The sequence below is a fragment of the Psammomys obesus genome, unplaced genomic scaffold, assembly GCF_907164565.1.
Source record: "Psammomys obesus unplaced genomic scaffold, mPsaObe1.curated_primary_1811, whole genome shotgun sequence".
Classification (NCBI taxonomy): Eukaryota; Metazoa; Chordata; class Mammalia; order Rodentia; family Muridae; genus Psammomys; species Psammomys obesus.
In genome coordinates this window covers 53913213-53924129 of record NW_026591086.1, presented here as the reverse complement: position 1 = coordinate 53924129, position 10917 = coordinate 53913213, and positions in this window count along the sequence as shown.

The window sequence follows — 10917 nt, the reverse complement described above, 5'->3', positions numbered from 1 at the left end:
CAGAAAGACACACATGGTATATACTCACTTATAAGTAGGTACTAGACCTATAAGATAGGATAAACATACTGAAATCTGTAAACCTAAAGAAGATAAACAAGAAAGAGGACCTGGGGTAAGATGATCAATGCTCACTTAGAAAGACAAATGGGATGGACATTGGATGTAGGGGAAAACAAGAAAAAGGACAGGAGCCTCCCAAAGAGGGCCTCAGGAAGATAATTTCTTAAAGACTTCTGGCTGACCAGGCACTGATGGAGGAAGTAGTTCCCAAGGAAGTCAGCCAAGCTGATAAACAAGTGATGTGAAAAGAGATATTTCAATAATTTGGCACACTAATGACATGGAGAGGGCACCTTCAATGGATTTTTAAGTCCTTCCTACTGCTCCACCAGCTGCTCTGGTAAATCCAAAATCAAATGGATCTTTATTCTCAACTTGCCACCTAACCTGATTTCCCAGAAAATCTGCCTTATGATGTGACAAAATGCTCCATCAAGGGATTGTTTAGAGGACTGAAAACCAGAGCTGTGATTACCACATGGACCTTGAGATATAGACAGAATAAAATGTTTTGCATCTGCTGTTTGAAGACATGGATTCTCAGCTTATGTCCTGCGTCTCAGTGAAGATGCTCTGGGTAACTGGGTAATTCAGGTGGAAGTTGATCATAAACCATAGAGTAAGAATTACCATTCTTTTAACGGAGACAGAAGATGAGAATCACCAATAAAGACAGAGACTAGACTATCCAGCCTTCCACGGATAGCCTTAAAGACTATCCACTTAGGAAGGGTGATGACAGTATTTGAGACAAGTGTTAACAACTTCTTGATTCAGACTGGCATGTAGGTGGATATCAGAACACATATGAGGACTGCTCATATTAAACTATGGATCACTACAAGGGACAGGTTCTAACTGTGATTGAGGCAGCAGGGTCTATTACAAACTATGACTCCAGGATAGGCAAGCGGGGATGAGCATTTGGTAGTGGGTACTTTAGGGAAACCTACAGAGGACATGAGAACAGTTATGAAGACTCAACTGACATGATACTCAGGACAATCAGTCATGGAACCTCAGAGATGATTATTACTACAGGGATAGTCGCAGGCCTAATGACAGAGGTGATCTTCAAAAATCCACACTGAGTCTAAAGCCTCAGTATACTCAAAATAACGATAATTCTTCTGTGAGCTTCTCTCTGTCTTGTCAAGCAGCTTTGGTCTTTGGAGGAAAGAAAGACTTTTGACAAAACTTCTAGATAAGCAGCTACAGGGGAACAGTGACTGATACAGTAGCAGAAACAGCAGCATTAGCTTGATGAGCCATAACTAGACTAGCGGCCAGGGAGAGACCCTTAACCTGGTGAAAAAAAGAATCTTAGGAACCAGAATGATCAAGAAGAGTGAGTGTAGACTTGGAGGTTGTCCACACCTAGCAAAGAGACCCCAGAAGGAGAGGGCTCCCTCTTTGGGAAAATAGAGTACTCAATATAAACAAAGACCGCCACTCTCCAACTTCCAAGTCTCCTAAGGCAGATCAGTTTCCATAGGTAGTTCCACCTACCCCCATCAAAGGACCCTGTGAGAGTGAGGGAAGTTCTACATGTCCTGATGGGTCTTAGTGCTCAAACACAGAGCAGGGATCCATGCAAACCAGGGAGGAAGGCGCTTCAGTTCAGCCATCTGAGGAAGGTCGGGCAAGGAACTATGAAAACAAAATAGATCCTAATTCTGCATGAGGTCTGCCAGTATGTGTGCTGTTCTCACCATGGATGGAGACTGTGAGAATTAGAGGGAAGTCTACAAGAGGTAGATCTCTATGTCCTGAGACTTCTGCTCCCTCTGAACACCAAAACAATCAAGAGTGAATCTAGCTTCTGTGGAGATGGACAAAATAAAAACACCATCTCTTGATAAAAGAAAGGCTGGAACTATAGAATGAAGGTGTGAGAACCTGAAAGAATTTTTCAGAATGACGGCGCTGTTCAAATCCATCTTCCACCCCTTACATTACTTTGGAAATAGAGGAAAGACAAGGTTGAGTGATTTGTTTTTGTTTTTGTAGAATTAATTTTTTTATAATTTTTGTTTTTTATATTAATTACTTTTTATTTACTTTGTATCCCAGTTGTAGCACTCTTCCTCAATCCCTCTCAATCCTACCTCCCCTCCCTCATCTCCTCCTTGCCACTTTCTAAGTCCACTGATAGGGTTGGTCCTCTTCCCCTGCCATTTGACCCTAGTTTATCAAGTCTCATAAGGACTGGTTGCAATGTCCTCCTCTGTGGCCTAGCAAAGCTGTTCCTCCCTGTCTGGGGGTGGGAGAGGGTAAAGAGCTAGCCATTGAGTTCATGTCAAAGACATTTCCTGTTCTCCTTACTAGGAAAACCCACTTGGATGCTGAGCTGCCATGGGCTACATCTGAGCAGAGGTTCTAGGTTATATCCATGCATGGTCTTTGGTTAGAGAATCAGTCTCATAAAAGACCCCTGTGTCCAGAAATATTTGGTCCTTGTGGTGCTCCTGGCCTCTCCAGGTTTACTAACTCTCCCCTCTTTCATATGATTCCATGCACTTTGCCCAAGGTTTGGTTATGAATCTCAGCACCTGCTTTATACACTGCTAGGAAGAATATTTCAGAGGCCCTCTGTGGTAGGCTCCTGTCCTGTTTCTTGTTTTCTCCTACTTCCGATGTCCATTCCATTTGTCTTTCTAAGTGAGAATTGATTATCTCACCTTGGGAACTCCTTCTTGTTTAGCTTCTTTAGGTGTACAGATTTTAGTATGTTTATCTATCTTAGAGGTCTAGTATCCACTTATACGTGAGTATATACCATGTGTGTCTCTCTGCTTCTGGGATACCTCTCTCAGGATGATCTTTTCTAGTTCCTACCATTTGCCTGCAAATTTCATGATTTCTTTGTTTTTAATTGCTGAGTAGTATTCCATTGTATAAATGTACCACAATTTCTGTATCCATTCTTCAACTGAGGGACATCTGGGTTGTTTCCAGGTGCTGGCTATTAGAAATAAAGCTGCTACAAACATGGTTGGACAAGTGTCTTTGAGCATATTTTAGATATATGCCTAGGAGTGCTATAGCTGGATCTTGAGGAAGAGCTATTCCTAATTGTCTGAGAAAGCGCCAGATTGATTTCCAAAGTGGCTGTACAAGTTTACATTCCCACCAGGAATGTAAGAGGTTTCCCCTTTCACCACATCCTTTCCAGCATGTGTTGTCACTTGAGTTTTTGATCTTAGCCATTCTGATGGGTGTAAGGTGAAATCTCAGGGTTGTTTTGATTTGCATCTTCGTGATGGCTAAGGACTTTGAGCATTTCTTTAAGTGTTTCTCTGCCATTCAATATTTCTCTATTGAAAATTCTCTGTTTAACTCTGTACCCCATTTTTAAAATTGGGTTATTTGGTTTGTTGTTGTTCTTGAGTTTTTTTTTTTTTTTTTTTTACATATTCTGGATATTAGCCCTCTGTCAGATATAGGGTTGATGAAGATCTTTTCCCAGTCGGTAGGCTGCCATTTTGTTCTGTTGACTTTGTCCTTTGCTTTACAGAAGGTTTTCAGTTTCATGAGGTCCCATTTATCTATTTTTGCTCTTAGAACCTGTGCTGTTGGTGTTCTCCTCAGGAAGTTGTCTCCTGTGCCAATGACTTCTAGGTTCTTCCCCACTTTTTCTTCTAACCGATTTAGTATGTCTGGTTTTATGTTGAGGTCTTTGATCCATTTGGACTTCAGTTTTGTGCAGGGTGATAAATGTGGATCTATTTTCATTTTTCTGCATGTAGACATCCAGTTGGACCAGCACCATTTGTTGAAGATGCTGTCTTTTTTCCATTGAATGGTTTTGGTTTCTTTGTCAAAAATCAAGTATCTATAGGTATGTGGATTTATTTCTAGGTCTTCTATTTGGTTCCATTGATCCATCATTCTGTTTATATGCCAATACCATGCAGTTTTTATTACTATTGCTCTGTAATACAGCTTGAGATCAGGAATGGAGATACCTCCAGAAGATCTTTTATTGTATGGGATCATTTTGGAATTGCTGGGTTTTTGTTTTTCCATATGAAGTTGAGAATTTTCTTTCAAGGTCTACAAAGAATTGTGTTGGTATTTTGATGGGAATTGTACTGAATCTGTAGATTGCTTTTGGCAGGAGAGTCATTTTCACTATGTTAATCCTACCGATCCATGAGCACGGGAGATCTTTCCATCTTCTGATATCTTCTTCAATATCTTTCTTCAGAGACTTGAAGTTTTGTGTTTTTTGTTTTGTTTTGTTTTTCAAACAGGTCTTTCACTTGCTTGGTTAGAGTCACACTAAAGTACTTTATGATTTTAGTGCTATTGTGAAGGGTGTTGTTTCCCTGATTTTTTTCTTAGCCATTTGTCTTTGTTACACAGGAGGGCTTCTGATTTTTTTTTTTTTGAGTTAATTTTGTATCCAGCCACTTTGCTGAAGGTGTTTATCAGCTGAAGGCGTTCTGTGGTTGAATTTTTGTGTAGCTCAGTTATACTATCATATCATCTGTGATTAGTGATACCTTGACTTCTTCCTTTCCAATTTGTATCCTCTTGATCTTCTTTAGTTGTCTTATTGCTCTAGCTAGGACTTCAAGTACAATGTTAAAGAGATATGGAGAGAGTGGGCGGTCTTGTCTTGTCCCTGAATTCAGTGGGATTGCTTTATGTTTCTCTTCATTGAGTTTGATGTTGGCTATAGGCTTGCTGTATTTTGCCTTTACTGTGTTTAGGTATGTGCCTTGTATCCCTGATCTCTCCAAGACTTTAAACATGAAAGGGTTTTGGATGTTTGTCAAATGCTTTTTTGGCATCTAAGGAGGTGATCATGTGGTTGAGTGATTTGTATTGAGTGATCCAGAAGCCAACAGAGTACTGTCTCCAGTGCTTAGGGCCCTTAGCTTGCCACTCCAGAACAACTTGCTGTTTCTTAGCATCTTAATCATTCACAGGAGCAAGAAAAAAGATGTTCTTTCCCCTAAAACATCTTAGCATTTAAGCAAGTGTCTGCATTTTAATATTAAAAAATTCCAAGGGCATCTTAGTTATCAAATGTCCCCTGGTAGAATTCAAACACCTATTAGGAGAATGGTGTCTATTTATTTTTATCAGATTGCTTTCTATTTATTCTACTCAGTCCAAGAGAGCTCTAGGAAGGAGGAAACAATATATCATGGTGCCTAAACATTCTAAGAAACCCTGTGTAAAATCATACTCATAAAATCCTTGAAACGCCTATCAATCCTTGGCCTCAGTCTTATTCACGTTTTTATTCCATTCTACATTTTAGGCAAACTTAGTGATTCCCAAGTGTAGAATATATTTTTCCATTCCCATGCCTTGAATAAATATTAGTTTGCTTGTTTGTATCTTAACAATTGATAATAATTTTAGAATTCTAATTTAGTCTCTATAAAATTTTTAACTAGTATCTAAACTCTTTAATGATATTTCCTTTATAGCAAAGACTACTTTTTATTTTATTGCTTTGTATGTCTTGTTCTACTTTGTAAAATGGGTCATTGATGCACCATCAAAGAGTGCTGTGAGGATGAATGCATAGAAAATATTTTTAAAGTTCTGGCAAATGAATGTGACATATTTTCATTATTTCTATGATAGCAAACGTTAACAACATAGCAATCTTTCCCACAAAGCCATTCAAAAAAGTATATTGGGAACATCCTTCTGTCCTCAATATTATGTATACCTATCACAATGTGTGGCAGAAGTCCAGTGATGATTCTGTTCTGTCATTGATAAATGGAGTGAATTTCATTCAGAAGAGTGATTAATATAAACTGGATGGTGTAAGGCCCACACAATAGTCCTGACACTCCATAGGAAGCTACTTACATCCCCCATAGTTAAGGAGTTACCATGAATAGCAAAGAGTGGGATATATGCGACAGTATTAGATTCTTGTTTCACAGCTTTATAAGTTTTCTTTGAAGCTCCTCTCAGTGAATAGGTTTAAAGAATCTCATTGGATAACAAATTATCTTATCTGCATCAAACTTATGAGGAATATAATACATAGAAAATTCTTAGAGTGTATGATGTGAATAATTTTCATACATATCCAAATCTTCAATACATTAACAATAAAATATTCTAACGATAATGACTGAAGTTCAATATTTACGGAAAATTTGCACAGACGTAGATAATAGCACAATTCCTGACATGCTTTGATTGCTTTGAAATGGGAGTTTTCAATAAATATTGAAATTAGGTGGTAATCACTAGCATTATGTATTATTTATCAGCATTCAGATTTCCATGAATGCGATACCTTTTAATGCATTAACCTCCCTTCAAAGAGCTCAGGGAAAAGGCCCGATTCCAAATGCACTATTCTTCTTCATGCCTTTTTATTCTTCATTATTTGTTGTAGGAATGTATGCACACTCTTGGGGTCACACTGAGTTCATTATTACCCGGTCCTCTCTAAAATAGCTTTGAACTAAAAACACTCTCCTAGGTACCCCATGAAAATAAGCCTGTCATGCAGTTTCATGGATGATACTTTAAAACTTTTGTAAAACACAAGGTCTAAAATATTTATGCTCATATAACATTGGAAATTCTAGAAACAACCATGAAACCCTAAAAACAATATAGGAATAAAACACTACTTCCTTTCCTTTGGAAAAACTTGTTTAGTATTATGGCTGGGAAAAGAGATAAATGTTTAAGAGAGAACATATAATGTCTTTAATATCTTAACAACAATTAAAATTTTCATTTCAACATTTATGAGATAATTTTTTGGAATATATCCCATAATGAGAACATAGTCTTGAGTTTTAAAATCCATTTGCAAAGTGAAAGAAGATTAGGCTGATAAATATGACACTGAGGATTTTAAGGACTAACTGAGTCTATTTTATAGCTCTTTGAATGCAACGCTATGGATTTTTAAAGATAAATTTTGGCAAAATAAATATTTTGGGGGCATTGCTATAACTTAAATGTGGAGCATTTCTTTGACTTTGGCCTATATTTCCTAAGATGCTGACTTTGAAGATATTGGATATAAACTCCAGTCTCAGCAATCGTTTCCAGACAAAGTGAAGGGGAACAATGATGGGAGATAAATACCTCCTGGTAAGAGATACAGTCAGAAGATCGCAGCCCATCACCCTCATGTACAAGGAAGAGAAGTTCAACTTTTCTTGATCATTTTCTAGGATAAACCCACAACAGCTGTATTGATTACAAACATGTCTAATACTCCTAGTTTATGAGAATGTACACTGTGTGCTGTTTATCAAGTCTGCACTGTATTTCAGATCTCCTGATAGCTCTCAGATGCATCACCTACCCAGAAGAAGGTATCATAACAGAGAAATGTACTTATGCTAAGCAAAAATATTCTGTCGTTACATCGTTTCCTTTTGTGAATCCTTTTGTGCTGTTCACAGTTTTGCAAAGTGAAAGGTAGCTGCTTCAGTGTGATGCTTTCTTTACTGGGGTAAAATTGGTGGCAAGATAGTTTTAATGTAACAAACGTACTTTGTTGTCTTTTTTCTAACTGAAATGTAAATAATTTATAGATTATTAAGATGCTTAAATTGGAAAACATTGCATAAGATTAGAAATGGGCCATCCTAATTAGCTATGCTAACTGTAACAAATACAAGAGAGGATTCGATTATAAAGAGAAAAGTATCAGAGTTTCCTAAGTTCTAATCTATGTCCCCTGGCATATCGCCTTTTGGTCAATGATGGTACGATATATTGTGGTCAGAACAATATCCACTGAAATTGTGGCCAGAAAGAACACCACACACACACACACACACACACACACACACACACACACACACACGAGAGAGAGAGAGAGAGAGAGAGAGAGAGAGAGAGAGAGAGAACGCTGAGTAGACTGAAGCCCCACCCTCTTCCATGACATTCCTTCAAAAACACACCATAAATAACCTTAAGGTGTACATTCTCTGAGGCCTTACCTCTTAGAGTTTTCAGCATGTTGCAAAAGCTCGATCTAGAACCAGATTTTTTAATACATGGGGCCTCTTGGAACATTACATATCCATACTGTAGTGTTGGGTTACCATTCCCTATGTGGATTTTCAGAAACAGCAAAGGAAATGTGGACCACCTTCGAGTAAGGTGAATCAATAGTCCTATCTATTTTATTTCACATTTTTTTGTTTTTTTTCAATTTTTATTGATTTTTTATTCATTTATTACAATTCATTCACTTTGTATCCTGTCTCTATGCCCCTCCCTAGTCTCCTCCCATTCCCACCCTCCCTCCCTCCCTCTTCTCCTTCTATTCCCCTCTCCAAGTCCACTGATAGAGGAGGTCTTCCTCCCCTTCTATCTGACCATAGCCTATTAGGTCTCATCACAACTGGCTACACTGTCTTCCTCTGTGGCCTGGTAAGGCCACCCTTCCTAGCCAGGGAGAGGTGATCAAAGAGCCAGAGACTGAGTTCACTTCAGAGATGGCCCCTGTTCCCTTACTAGGGTACCCACTTGAAGACTGATCTGCCTTGGGCTATATCTGAGCAGAGAATTCTCCATAGAGGACTGTCGAATGACAAAGAAACACTTAAAGAAGAAATGCTCAAGTCCTTAGTCATCACAGAAATGCAAATTGAAACAACCCTGAGATTTCACCTCATACCCATTAGAATGGTTAAGATCAAAAACTCAAGTGACAACATGCTGGAGAGGATATCAAGAAAGGGGAACCCTCCTTTATTGCTGGTGGGAATGTAAACTTGTACAACCAGTTTGGAAATCAATCTGGAACTTTCTCAGAAAATTAAGAATAATACTACCTCAAGATCCAGCTATACCACTCCTAGGCTTATATCCAAAATATGTTTAGCCATATAACAAGGACATTTGTTCAACCATGTTTGTAGCAGCTTTATTTGTAATAGCCAGAACCTGGAAACAACCCAGATGTCCATCAACGGAGGAATGGATACAGAAATTGTGGTACTTTTACACAATGGAATACTACTCAGCAATTAAAAACAAGGAAATCATGAAATTTTCAGGCAAATGGTGGGAACTAGAAAAGATCATCCTGAGTGAGGTACCCCAGAAGCAGAAAGACACACATGGTATATACTCACTTATAAGTGGATATTAGACATTTAATATAGGATAATCATATAAAATCACAAAATATTTTTGCTCTAGACTTTAGAACTTTTAATTTACTGTAAAGGCACTGCAGTAAAACAAGATAAAACAACCAAAGCATAACAACAATGAAAACAACATATAGGGAAAATGTTTTGTATGTGATTGAAACACTATACATATGGCATTTAATTACATATAAAGACCACACGTGTCATGCACATCCTTAGAAAGGTGGGGTGCAGATCCAGCTAAAATCAGCAGGCCATCTCTCTTATAATATTATCCGAATAGAGACTAAGTTGACTGAACAGCATCTTGGGGCGTCCTTAGAAGGATCTTGCTCTTACTCAAATCATTGCACACACAAAAATGATGAACTTGGTTTATGTTCCCTGCTCCTGACTCCAGTCAGGTTCTAAGTTCAGTAGACATGGCGTTTTATTTCAGTTTTTAAACACAAACTCAACTCTACACTGAGAAAGGTTGTCTTTATATTGAACTTGAATTTTAATATCACTCATGCCTTGGTATATCTTAACTTTGTCAATCTTAGGTTTTCTTTACTTCAAGGCGTCAATAAAACACATCTTAGGATTAGATGTTAGTGTCTCACAATGTTTTCATGCTTGGAAGCTGTCCAGCACGCCAGGACCATGAACCTCATTATGGGCATGAGTTCAGGTCCATTACTTTAACTGGTCTCATCACAAAGCCCTTTTGCATTTCTGCTTACACATTGAATCATAAATGCAAGTTAGATAAAGTTTTATCTTGTGAGGTAAAAGAACTGGCAAATTTTCCTGATTTTTTTTCTTTTACTTTCATTTGGATTTTAGTGCAAACCCACCAGATAGGTATTATCTTTCTGTTGTTGGAAAAGGCAAAAGAAAGGAGGTAATGACTTGTTTAAAGAAGTAAGTGCCACAATTTCTAAGTTAACACGACCAGAGCTCTGTCTCAGAATTTCTTTCTCTTATACGACAATGTCTTTTGAAAAAAATTAAGCAATTTTAAACAAGAAAAAAAAAAACAGTAAAAGAAGAAATAACTGATTTTAATCTCAGCTGGGCAAATTAAAGGCTAGGAGCTGTCAAACAAAGAAGCAGATCTTTATGGGATCCAAATTAAATCTTTAAAATGAGGAAGTAAGATAATAAGATCCACATGCTTTTGAAGTAGTAAAATGCAGAGAAAACTTATAATAATAGTATATAAAAAGCAATTCAGAGGGAGATCATGGCTATTTGGTTTTTTGTCTAGGTCAGTTTGTTTCTGTAAAGGGTTGACGTATCTTTTCATAATATATGAAAAAAATAAAAAAATGCATTTATAATACACTAATGATATCAATTATAAATAACGGAGAAATTTGAGGAATAATTCCTATTCTTTTAATGACATAAAAATATGGACTGGTTCCACCCATTTGCCTGCAAATTTCTTGATTTCCTTGTTTTTAATAGTTGAGTAGTATTCCATTGAGTGTATTTTCCACAATTGCTGTATCCATTCCCCTTGTACTTAATGAAAGATAGGACTGAATCCATAGTCACACAGACAAGTTGTCAATATATAGATAGATACTGATAAACACAACTCTCAACATATGATGTGACTTTACGTCATCATATTACATCATTGGATAGTATCATTGGAAGCCTTTCAATGGTGCATGAACAGACCATACTTTTTCTGTTTCTTCTTCTTCTTCTTCTTCTTCTTCTTCTTCTTCTTCTTCTTCTT